Below are 13,308 nucleotides of genomic sequence, written 5' to 3'. Positions count from 1 at the left end.
CCTTGGGTGGGATTCAGAAGAGACATAAAATATAAACCATACCTTCAGCAAATTAGCAATGTAGACTAAGAAGCAAGAGTCCACAAATACAGAGTCAAATATAATTAAGTTCTAAACGATGTAGTGAAAGTAAGTGAGGCAGAAATCCAAGGGGCAGTCACCAGGTGGCAGCTGTGGAGGGTAGAGAGGCCACCAGATCCTGGAATACCAGGAAAGCACAAGCACTGAAGGAGGTACCAAGTCACCTACACAGAGCTCTGGCACAGTGAAAGAATAGTCTGCACAAGGTCATAGCACAGTAAACCAGTCAGAAGAATGAAAAACAAAATTGGCTTTCATTTTTTCTTTAATCAGGGAAGAAGTTTGGCTTGACACTGTACGGCAGGTTTCAGAAATTCCAGTGTCAGATGTTGTTCCTAAAGGAAAAACATGCTGAGAATGTGTGAACATGCAAAATTGTCCTTGAGCAGGAGGAAGTCAGCCAAAGAGCTCCCAGACGTTACTCACTAGTTCAGCATATCCCACAACCTACAAGGCTGGCTTGTGCCATGTCACCGAGGGGAGGGACTCTGGCTCAACCAATAAGGAATGGGGAGGGCCTGAATTTCTGATGTGGAGATGAGAAGTGCATGCATTATAAGGGAGATAAAAAAAAAATACAGCATGGGAACACCAGGTATTGAGATTTAATATGTGTCATAGGTAATTAGCCCCTCAGGAGGCCTAAACAACAATGTGCTCCCTCCCTCGATGGAGTAGCATACTCCCTAATTGGAGCATGAAGCATGTAAGGTGTCATGCTCATGGGTCTTTCACCAGGGAAGAAAATTATGCAAGAGATAAAAAAGAGTTATCCTAAGAAAATAAAATAACTAAAGATGTCATTCTACCAAGTCTTTTCATTTATCTAGAAAAGATGTTGTTTGGGCACAAAATGGGATGGTACTTCCAAAAAGACTTGTCAAAATTGTTGTGCAGGTCATAATTGATGTCATGAAATACTAAAACAACTGGAATGTGTTCATGGATGCACACAACTGTGCAGAACGATGGCACAATGACAGGCAGTGCATTACTTATTGAGGGACCTCTAGTTTACATACACACACTTATTGATCACCTATAGATACTGTGGAAATATGAAAGTACAAGACTGATTCTTCAGCTGACAGGAATCTAAAATTGAGATGAAAATAAAGATCAATATCTGTTCTTATCTCTAAAACTACCACCATCTTGTTCACACTATAATAAGTGGAATTGGTTTATGTACTATTTTATGATATAGCCAAAGATTGTCAATAGCATCATCCCATTTCCAGATTAGAGATATTACATCAGGCCAGGTTGTCTCTATACATGATACTCTGAGGGTCCAGCTAATATCAGTGCTTTCTAGAAGACAATGATCTCTATACATCTAACTGGATTTAGAGCAGTCATGCAGAACATATAAACATGTACACATGAATTATCTCCTTCACTGTAGACTTTGAGTTGTCAAAGTCCAATAGACTTTGGACAATGTCTTTGGAAATTGCCTTCCACAAATACAGTGAAATTTTTGTAGTTTTTAATTTTGGCAAAGATTTGTCTTTTTTTTTTTTTTAAATAAACATTTTAAGTAGCCAGAAGTTGATGGGGAAACTGATAGTTAATATATACAATTAATAGTGTATATCAATTTGACTGAACCATGGGGTGATCAGATATTTGATAAGACATTATTCTGAGTATGTCTCTGAGAGTGTTTCTGGCTGAGATCAACATTTTCATTCATAGAGTCTCAACCTCCCTAATACTGGGGTGGGCCTCATCCAATCAGTTGGAGACCTTAATAGGACAAAAAGTCTGAGAAAGATAAAATTCTTTATGACTGTCTGACAATCAACAAGCCAAGATATTAGTTTTTTTTTTTTTTCCATTCTTCCTATTTGTACTACATAATCTCTTCCTGGGTCTCCAGCCTATTGGGCTAGAATTATACTATCAGCTCTCCTGGGTCTCCAGCTTACTGACTACCGATCTTGGGCTTGTCAACCTCCAAAATCATGTGAGTTGATTCCTTATAATAAATAAATAAATCTTCCATTGGGTCTTTTTCTATGGAGAACTCTTACTTGGAAGTCAAGCTTAATGAAAATGTTGATTAATAGGTTGGAAATACAAATTTTTGGTGACACATGCTCCCCTAAAACAGTATATACATGGACAGATAGACACATTATCCTTTATTTTTCTTATAGGATCATAAGCTGACTTTGAATGTAATTTTAAAATGACAAATCCAGAGAGATCTTATGTGATTTAATTATGTGGTGGAAACTACTCCTGATCATCAAATCTGTTCCTTCTTCCTCCTGAGAATATAGCTGAGCTACGTTTCCCAGAGGCCTTGTATGTGACAGTTCTGCTCTCTGCCACTTTTAGACACAGCCCCAAGAACCACCTCCCAAGAATAAGATTCGTCATGCTCTTTTCTGTTCAATTAGTAGTTTTGGTCATATATTAAAGATAGTGGAATGTGGCATGGAAGAAATCAGAGTCCTTTTATCAGCTGAAGGCGAGCTGATCAGTAAAGCCAATTTGGGACTTTACATGAATAAAAATTAAACTTTTATTCTATTAATTCACTGAGATTTTGATGAGTGTGGCTATTCTGTAACATTAGTTAGGAGCTGATGTAATCTAATTAATATGCAGCATCACTGAAATAAGGGGAGGCGAGACTGTCAGATGATAAGATGTATGTGAATTTGTAATTTTTGGTACATTTGTTTAAAATGTTCATCTCAAATCATAGTAGTCATACCTTTGAATCTAACTACTCCCATGTGCTGCTTATCATGTAAATAAATTATTAGAAGCAAGTCCTATCCCCAACAAAAACAAATAATAGGTGATCTGTTTAGGAATCATAGTCTTAGTTTTGAACTAAAATTGCTCCATAAATACTAAACCAGCTATGTCTCCTATTTAATTCAGACAACTTTCAATATTTAAAAGGTAAGGATAGTGTGCTGTCTGGGAAAAAATACTGTTTGGAGTCAGAAGATCTGAATTTGAGCCACACCCAGCTGTGCCATTTATGGATGGAGTGAACACTCTCCTAGACCAAAAGTCTATAGACCAAAGTCGTACACCCTAGAAGGGAGGCATTGTTCGTGACTATTTTCAAGGTAACATAAATAGTATGCCTATTTTTCTTGGAGCTGAATGGAAAATAGAACATTTTTCACACACAGGCTGCTCCCCATACCTGGGGTCCCAGTGACTTTTCAAGAACCTGTGTGCCTTAACTCAGAAGAGTCCACATGGATGCTGGTTTGTGAGTTTGAATAACTAATTTGAGTTGGGTGATGTGACACAAACAAGCACTGAAGTATCCTGGAAGCAAGAACAAACAGATCCAAAGATCAAGGCCTACGAATAAAGAAAGATGGTGGACTGAGACAGACATCATTACCCTATGTACATGTATGATTACATGAATGGTGTGAATCTTTTCATAGAAATGAAAAGTTGTACCCCATTTGTGTACAATGAAACAAAATGCAGTCTGGGTGATCCAAGATGGCGGACTAGAGGGGGACTGCATCCCCAGTTGCTCCAGAACCCAGGAGTTAAGAAGGGGAGGCATTGAGAGACTCGGACCAAAATAGAGCCACGGGTGAGCTGCCCACTGGGTAAAGTTCGGCCCGGGTGGCAGGCCAAGATAGAGGTGGCTTATCTGAGCAGGGCAGGGCAGCCCTGCGCACTCCGGCGCTGGGCCCCTCCCACACAGCCAGCTTCTCCAGGTTCTCGGAGCAGGCCCCCTACTGAGAGCCTTTCTGATCAGAACAAGCTCCAAGTCCCGGAGCCAGCGCGGCATACTCTGGCCCGCAAGCGGCTTCAGGGACCAGGACAGGGCAGCCAGCGACCTCCCCAAGCAGCCTGGACCCCTGCGGTGGGAGGTGCCTTTCAAGGATAGCTTCTTGGAACAGACCGCCCAGTGAGAGCCTTTCTACATAGAGACAGCCACAAGTCCCCGAGCCAACGGAGAGCTTCGATCCGCAAGCAGACTCTGGGATCAGGGCAGGGCAGCCAGAGACTTCTTCAGGCGGCTCTGCCCACTCCAGCTGCAGGCTCTTTCCACGGGGCGATCCAAGATGGCGACCTAGAGGGTGACTGCATCTCCAGTCGCTCCAGAACCCAGGACTCAAGAAGGGGAGGCATTGAGAGACTTGGACAAAAATAGAGTCACGGGGTGAGTCTCCCCCACTGGGCGAAACTTGGCCTGGGCGGCAGGCACAGATAGGGGTGGCTTATCATAGCAGGGTAGGGCAGCTAGAGTCTTCCCAAGGTAGCCTTCCACACTCCGGCAGTGGGCTCCCCCCACACAGCCAACTGCACAGTGCAGGCCCCCAGTGAGAGCCTTTCAGCACAGAGCCAGCTCCAAGCCCTGGAACCAGTAGGGGCTAGGGGCAGCTTTCTTCGGACGCACTGCATTATCAAGTTCCTCCAAGACTTCAGGCTACTGAAGGCTGGGAGGTGATACACTGGAAATCTACCGGGACACTATAAGCCAATAGAGGAAATCTGCACTATCTCAGATTCCCACTGACATCTGACCAATATGAGAAAACAAGGGAAGAAAATGTCCCAAACAAACCTAGATACTACATCAATAAAACCCAATGACAGCACAGCAGAAGAAATGTCAGAAAGGGAGTTCAGAATGTACATAATTAAAACAATCAGAGAAGCAAATGAGGAGATGAAAGAGCAAATGCAGGCATTGAAGGAGGAGATGAAAGAGCAAATGCAGGCATTAAATGATCGCACCAATCAACAGTTAAAAGACCAAATACGGGAAGCAAGAGATCATTTCAATAAAGAGTTAGAGATACTGAAAAAAAAAAAAACTGAAATACTTGAAATGAAGGAAACAAAAAACCAAGTTAAAAACTCCATAGAAAGCATAAACAATAGGGTAGAACACCTGGAAGACAGAACCTCAGACATTGAAGACAAAATATTTAATCTTGAAAACAAAGTTGGCCAAACAAAGAAGACGGTAAGAAATCATGAACAGAATCTACAAGAATTATGGGATATCATGAAAAGGCCAAATTTGAGAATTATTGGGATTGAGGAAGGCTTAGAGAAACAAACCAAAGGAATGAAAAATCTATTCAATGAAATAATATCAGAAAATTTCCCAAATCTGAAGAATGAAATGAAAAACCAAGTACAAGAGGCTTATAGAACTCCAAATATACAAAATTACAACAGACCCACACCAAGGCACATTATTATGAAGATACCTAACATACAAAATAAAGACAGAATTTTAAAGGCCGCGAGAGAAAAGAATCAAATTACATTCAGAGGGAAACCAATAAGAATATCAGCAGATTTTTCAATCCAGACCCTAAAAGCTAGAAGGGCCTGGAACAACATTTACCAAGCCCTGAAAGAAAACGGATGCCAACCAAGAATCTTATACCCAGCAAAACTTACCTTCAAATTTGACGATGAAATAAGATCCTTCCATGATAAACAAAAGCTAAAGGAATTTACAAAAAGAAAGCCAGCATTACAGAACATTCTCAGCAAAATATTCCATGAGGAAGAGATGAAAAACAACGATGCAAATCAGCAACAGGAGGCGCTAGCCTAAAGGAATAGCCAAATAAAGGAGAAACCAAATCATGTCAAAAAACAAAAATGAGTCAAATGACTGGGAATACAAATCATATCACAATAATAACCCTGAATGTTAATGGCCTGAACTCATCAATCAAAAGACATAGACTGGCAGATTGGATTAAAAAGAAAAATCCAACAATATGCTGCCTGCAAGAGACTCATCTTATAGAAAGAGATACCCATAGACTAAAGGTGAAAGGATGGGGAAAAACATACCACGCACACGGACACAGCAAAAAAGCTGGAGTATCCATCCTCATTTCAGATAATGTGGACTTCAATCAAAACTAGTCAGAAGGGATAAAGAAGGACATTACATGCTGCTTAAGGGAAGCATAAATCAGCAAGACATAACAATCATAAATATCTATGCCCCGAACATTGGCTCATCCACGTACATCAAACAAATCCTTCTCAATTCCAGAAATCAAATAGACCACAACACAATAATACTAGGCGATTTTAACACACCTCTCTCACCACTGGATAGATCGTCCAAACAAAAATTGAATAAAGAAACCATAGATCTCAATAACACAATCAACAATTTAGACTTAACGGACATATATAGAATATACCATCCAACAAAGAACGAATACACTTTCTTCTCAGCAGCACATGGATCCTTCTCTAAAATAGACCATATTTCATGCCACAAAGCTACTGTTAGCAAATACAAGAAGATAGAGATACTACCTTGTACTCTATCAGATCATAATGGATTGAAATTAGAAATAAATGACAGAATAAAAAACAGAAACTTCTCCAATACCTAGAGATTAAATAATACACTATTATATGATGAATGGATAACAGAAGACATGAGGAGGGAAATAAAAAAATTCTTAGAAGTAAACGAGAACGTAGACACATCATATCAAAATCTCTGGGACACTATGAAAGCAGTACTTAGAGGAAGATTTATTTCATGGGGCACATTCAAAAAAAGAAGTAGAAATCAACAAATAAACGTCTTAACACTACAGCTCAAAGCCCTAGATAAAGAAGAGCAGACCAATACCAAAAGTAGTAGAAGACAGGAAATAGTTAAAATCAGAGCCGAAATCAACGAAATTGAAACAAAAGAAACAATTGGAAAAATTAACAAAATAAACAGTTGGTTCTTTGAAAAAATAAACAAAATTGATAAACCCTTAGCCACACTAACAAAGAGAAAGAGGGAGAAAACTCAAATTACTAAAATTCAGAATGAACAAGGAAACATCACAACAGACACAACTGAAATACAAAACATAATTAGAAGCTATTTCGAAAATCTATACTCCAACAAAACAGAAAACCTCAAAGACATCAACAAATTTCTAGAGACAGATGAATTATTAAACTGAACGGGGAGGACATACACAACTTAAATAAACAAATTTCAAGCAATGAAATAGAAGAGGTCATCAAAAGCCTACCAACAAAGAAAAGTCCAGGACCAGATGGGTTCTCAGCCGAGTTCTATAAAACCTTTAAAGAAGAGCTCATTCCAATACTCCTCAAAGTATTTCATGAAATAGAAGAGGAGGGAACCCTCCCAAACTTGTTCTATGAAGCCAATATCACCCTGATACCTAAACCAGACAGAGACACATCGAGGAAAGAAAATTTCAGACCAATATCCTTAATGAACATCGATGCAAAAATTCTCAACAAAATTTTAGCAAATCGCATACAAATATATATTAAAAAGATAGTGCACCACGATCAAGTGGGTTTTATCCCAGGGATGCAAGGTTGGTTCAACATTCGGAAATCAATAAATGTCATTCACCATATCAACAGACTTAAAGTTAAGAATCACATGATTATTTCAATAGATGCAGAAAAAGCATTCGATAAAATACAGCATCCCTTCATGCTCAAAACACTAGAAAAAATTGGGGTAGTGGGAACATTCCTTAACATTATAAAGGCAATCTATGCTAAGCCCATGGCCAATATCATTCTAAATGGTGAAAAACTGAAAGCATTCCCCCTAAAAACTGGAACAAGGCAGGGATGCCCTCTTTCACCACTTCTATTCAACATCGTCCTTGAGACTCTAGCCAGAGCAATTAGACAGACCAAAGAAATTAAAGGGATACGAATTGGAAAAGAAGAACTCAAACTATCCCTGTTCGCTGACGACGTGATTATATATTTAGAGAAACCTGGAAATTCCACCAGAAAACTTTTAGACCTCATAAGTGAATTCAGTAAGTAGCAGGTTACAAGATCAATGCTCATAAATCCAATGCATTTTTGTACATAAGTGATGAATCCTCAGAAAGAGAAATTAGGAAAACTACCCCATTCACAATAGCTTTGAAAAAAATAAAATACTTGGGAATCAATCTCACAAAAGAGGTGAAAGACCTCTACAATGAGAACTACAGAACACTAAAGAAAGAAATTAAAGAAAACCTTAGAAGATGGAAAGATCTCCCATGTTCCTGGATAGGCAGAATTAATATTGTCAAAATGGCCATACTACCTAAAGTGCTATACAGATTCAATGCAATTCCAATTAAAATACCAATGATGTACCTTGCAGAAATAGAGCAAGCAATTATGAAATTCATCTGGAAGAATAAAAAACCTAGAATAGCTAAAGCAATCCTCAGTAGCAAGAGCGAAGCAGGGGGTATTGTAATACCAGATCTTCAACTCTACTACAAAGCAATAGTAACAAAAATGGCATGGTATTGGTACCAAATAGACAGGTAGATCAATGGTACAGAATAGAGGATATGGACACAAACCCAAATAAATACAATTTTCTCATACTAGACAAAGATTCCAAAAATATGCAATGGAGAAAAGATAGCCTCTTCAACAAATGGTGTTGGGAAAACTGGAAAACCCCTATCTCTCACCCTACACAAAACTCAACTCAAAATGGATCAAGGACCTCGGAATCAGACCAGAGACCCTGCATCTTATAGAAGAAAAAGTAGGTCCAAATCTTCAACTTGTTGGCTTAGGATCAGACTTCCTTAACAGGACTCCCATAGCACAAGAAATAAAAGCAAGAATCAACAACTGGGATAGATTCAAACTAAATAGCTTTCTCTCAGCAAAGGAAACTACCAGCAATGTGAAGAGAGAGCCTACAGAGTGGGAGAATATCTTTGCCAACCATACTTCAGATAGAGCGCTAATTTCCAGAATCTATAAAGAACTCAAAAAACTCTACACAAAGAATACAAATAATCCAATCAACAAATGAGCTAAGGAAATGAACAGACACTTCATAGAAGAAGATGTACAAGCAATCAACAGATATATGAAAAAATGTTCAACATCCTTAGTAATAAGGGAAATGCAAATCAAAACTACCCTAAGATTTCATCTCACCCCAATTAGAATGGCGATTATCAAGAACACAAGCAACAATAGGTGTTGGCGAGGATGTGGTGAAAAAGGAACACTCATACATTGCTGGTGCGGTTGCAAATTAGTGCAGCCACTCTGGAAAGCAGTATGGAGATTCCTCAGAATGCTTGGAATGCAAACGCCATTTGACCCAGCTGTCCTACTCCTTGGCCTATACCCAAAGGACTTAAAATCAGCATACTACAGAGCTACAGCCACATCAATGTTCATTGCTGCTCAGTTCACCATAGCCAGATTGTGGAACCAACCTAGATGCCCATCAGTTGATGAATGGATAAAGAAACTGTGGCATATATATACAATGGAATATTACTCCGCAATGAAGAATGATAAAATTATGGCATTTGCAGGCAAATGGATGAAATTGGAGAATATCATGCTAAGTGAGATAAGCCAATCTCAAAAAACTAAAGGACGAATGATCTCGCTGATAAGTGGATGAGGACATATATTGGGGGGTGGGAAGGGTTAGCATTAGGTTTAGGGTTAGGTTTAGGGTTAGGGATAAGGAGTGTGGTAAGAATTAAGGAAAGAAGGACTGTATAGAGGGAAAAGAGGGGTGGGAGGGGTGGGGGGAAGGGAAAAAAATAATGAATCAAACATCATTGCCCTATGTAAACGTATGATTACACAAATGGTATGCCTTGACTCCATGTACAAATAGAGAAACAACATGTATCCCATTTGTATACAATAATAATAAAAAAAAAACAAAATGCAGTCTGTAAAAATAAAAAATAAAATAAATATAAAAAAGAAAACAAAGTGAGAATGTTTTGAGGATGGTGGAGCCTGCCCTTTTCTTGCCATTGTGTCCAAGCCTGGACTTCAAAGCACATTTTCTGACTCAGATCAACTGAATGATTAAAAGTAAAAGCCATGTTATGAATTATGGAGTGTGAGGGAAAAAAATGATGGCACAAACCTGAGGAAAACAGTGAAATGAAATGAAACTCATGTCCATGATATTCATACTCCATACATACACACTCTTCACTCCTTTCAGTAAATTTAACAATATGAGAAAGTGGTTATAGGAAGGGATTTTGGTGTCAAAAGTGCTGAGTTGGTATCTCAGTCCAATCACCTGTTCTCTGTGCTCTCTTGGGAAAATTAACTCTTAGTAATCGCCTCCATTTCCTTATTAAAGTGCAAAGAATAGTTTCTATATGTGTAAGGATTACGGAAAAGTAATAGTTGTGTTGATGCTGTTGAAGAACTTGACCTAACTCATGGCTCTTGAGTAAGCTTTGACTATCTTTGACTCATCTTGCAAAGATATTCCCTTTTTTAGTTGTCTAGTCTAAGAGTCGGTTCTTTCTCCCTAGGTCTGGACATAGCATCTTTGCTTAACAATAATCTTCCTCTGTCAGATGAAGAATGACATAGAGGAAGCTGAAAGAGCAATATCTCTCCCTGAACTTTAAAAATTGTAAGTGGCAGCAATATCATCTGAAAATATAGTAAAGTGTGAACATGAATGGCCTCTGCTGATGCTACCTAAAGATCCTAGATTAACCACCTAGCTACTCTACATGTATCAGTAATATGAATTCTCTAGTTTGGAACTAGGAATCTGGCATATTCCAAAACCAGCATAGTATCAGCATTCTCACCACCAACTCCCTACCAATCCCAATCTTCGTTATCGTTTACACATGGGTTTGCCTTCCCTGCTGTGCTGTAAGTTCCTTTAAAGTGGGCACTGTGTGTTTTTCATTTATCAATCTCCTTTCAGAATTTAGCATGGTGTTTTGGACATAGTAGAATAGAGTATGCTCCTAAGGGAGAGTTTAAATAAGATAAAAGCTTAAATGAATTTAATCTGACTCATACTTAAAGACAAACATCATTATTATACCTCTGGGTCATAAGACATTAATGGTAGAAGTCTGAATATACACATGATCCAAGAAGTATTTCTTGAACACCTAGTTTTGGGTCTGGTATTGTGCCTTTCTTCTTTCCTGATTTTATCTAACCCTCAGCTAAAAATGGAGTTTACAAAATAACTAAAATTCATTTAATAACAGATGATTTTACTGCTTAAACAAACAAACAAAAAAATCCCACAGACTTTCCATCAAAATTATTTTGAAGCCTATATGTTAAAAATTCATATTGTTTGAGCAAGGAAAACTTTCTGGAAGGTTATAGCAGAACCATCAATTGTTCTTACTTTAGTACTAATTAGTCCAATAATTAGTCTAACCATTTTATTTTCACAGCACTTTCTGAGCTGCTATAAAAGGAAGAGACTCATTATGAGAGAGGAAGAGTTACTATTGGTGTGGTGGATAATTTGGGAAAGGGGCCTTCCTGAGTGGGTGCTGTGAGAAGTCGAGGAAACCCAAAGGCACTGTAGCACTTGGGGAGACAGAGGGCACGGGTTTCTGAGTGGATTGTGGTAGGTACGGGCTGCTGAGAGATGGGAAGGGGTGGGTGGCGGGGCAGCACAGATAAACTTCTTTTGTTATGGGGCGCAACTTAAGAACAGACTGATCAACACTGAGAAGTCCAAATTAAGCCAGCTGGCTGATTGTCTCACACAATGCCCCAAAAAATGGCTATTGTGAGAACAGCTCCGACCACAGGGTTGTAGGGGTTCTTATACCAAAAATCACATCAATCATAAGTGTCTATTGCTATGATTCGAAATTACAAACTAACATCATGAGATCATCAACAGAGGGGGAAGTGGGTCAAAATGACCCTTACCTAGGTACAAACTAAGAATGGTTACTAACATCCACACAATTACTGTTTACATGGTACATTGTTTAGGAGCGATAGGAATCAAAAGAGAGCAATTCTTTACTACATAAGAGTTGCCATTGTATATTATTAAACATGTCACACTAAGTAACTGATGATGGGCACAGAGGCGGGGTGTTCCCATGGGAGAAGCTTATTTCCTACATAACATGGAGTCTCAGAGCAAAATGGAGTCTGTTTAGTCATTTCCCTTAGAGTCTGGCCTATGACATTCTCATGGAGTCAGATCTGTCAGCCCATCACACTTTTTGAAATATTCCCAATGGCCCCAAGCATTCCTTTCTCTGCTTCTCCAGGCATGAAGACCCTTCACCCCAGGGTGTTCATGTCTCTCCTTTCCTCTTCTTCAAAACAGAATCAAACAAACAAAAATGTTTATCACATCATTTCTGAAATTGAGGGAGTAGTGAGATTTCATGAATGCTCTTTCCAGTGAGCAGCTACATGGTGGTGTCTGCAGTACCCTGGGAGAGAACACACCTAGAAAGACTTTAGGCTGGGAGTTCAGTGGAAAATGGGCACCAGAGAAGGGCCTTTAGGAGTACGTTGTGGCTCATGTGTTTACCCCCACAAGCACTGTGGGGAGATGAACTGTCTTATATCAGGCACTGAGTAAATTTGATTTCTCTATTTCCTTGTATTGAGTAGAAATTCAATGAATGTTAGTTACAAGAATGACTTTTTCTGTAGCATCCACCAGTGTTCTCCAGAATCAGTATTGTTGAAATGTCCACACTGTCCATATTATGGTTAATAACAATGTATTGTATCCTTGAAATTCACTAAGAGAGTAGATCTTAACTAGATGGATATGTTAATTAGCTTGATTGTGTAAATCATTTTGCAATGTATATGTGTATCAAACCATCATATACCATCATATATAATACACTGAGTATGTACTTTTTTGGCAGTTGTACTCAATAAAGCTGAAAAAATACTCAAACTGAATTTTTATGACATTTTATAATTTTTAAAATTTAGACATGCACCATTTCACTCAGTGATATGTTTTCAACTTTGGCCTAACATACAAGATCATATTAAAGCAAAGATTTTTTGACTCAAAAGACCTGGAAAGAAGTATTGAAATCTTCATCTTTAATAAATACTGTAGATAATTCTATGGCAAGAGACTTACTGGAAATTCTGGAAAACAATATCTTAAAAGAAGTACATGAATAGTTAATATCTTTTAAAACCTCTGGGTGTGTTAAGAAAGGGTTGATTCTATGAGGTTTACTGTTGTAACATAAGCAGGTCTTAGCATAAATAAGAAATGTAATAGAAATTTAAAATATTATGGGAATCTCAAATTTAGATTGAATCTGAGAATGAGATTTTATCTTTAACAAGTATGATTGTATTGTTATAACAATAACACTTTGTAAGAGTAGTTAAGTTGAAGGGCAAAGCTAATATTAATGTTAACATCACTAAGATTCACATAAATTTTACAAG

The sequence above is a fragment of the Sciurus carolinensis genome, chromosome 12, assembly GCF_902686445.1.
Source record: "Sciurus carolinensis chromosome 12, mSciCar1.2, whole genome shotgun sequence".
Taxonomy (NCBI): domain Eukaryota; kingdom Metazoa; phylum Chordata; class Mammalia; order Rodentia; family Sciuridae; genus Sciurus; species Sciurus carolinensis.
This window is presented reverse-complemented; position numbering follows the sequence as displayed.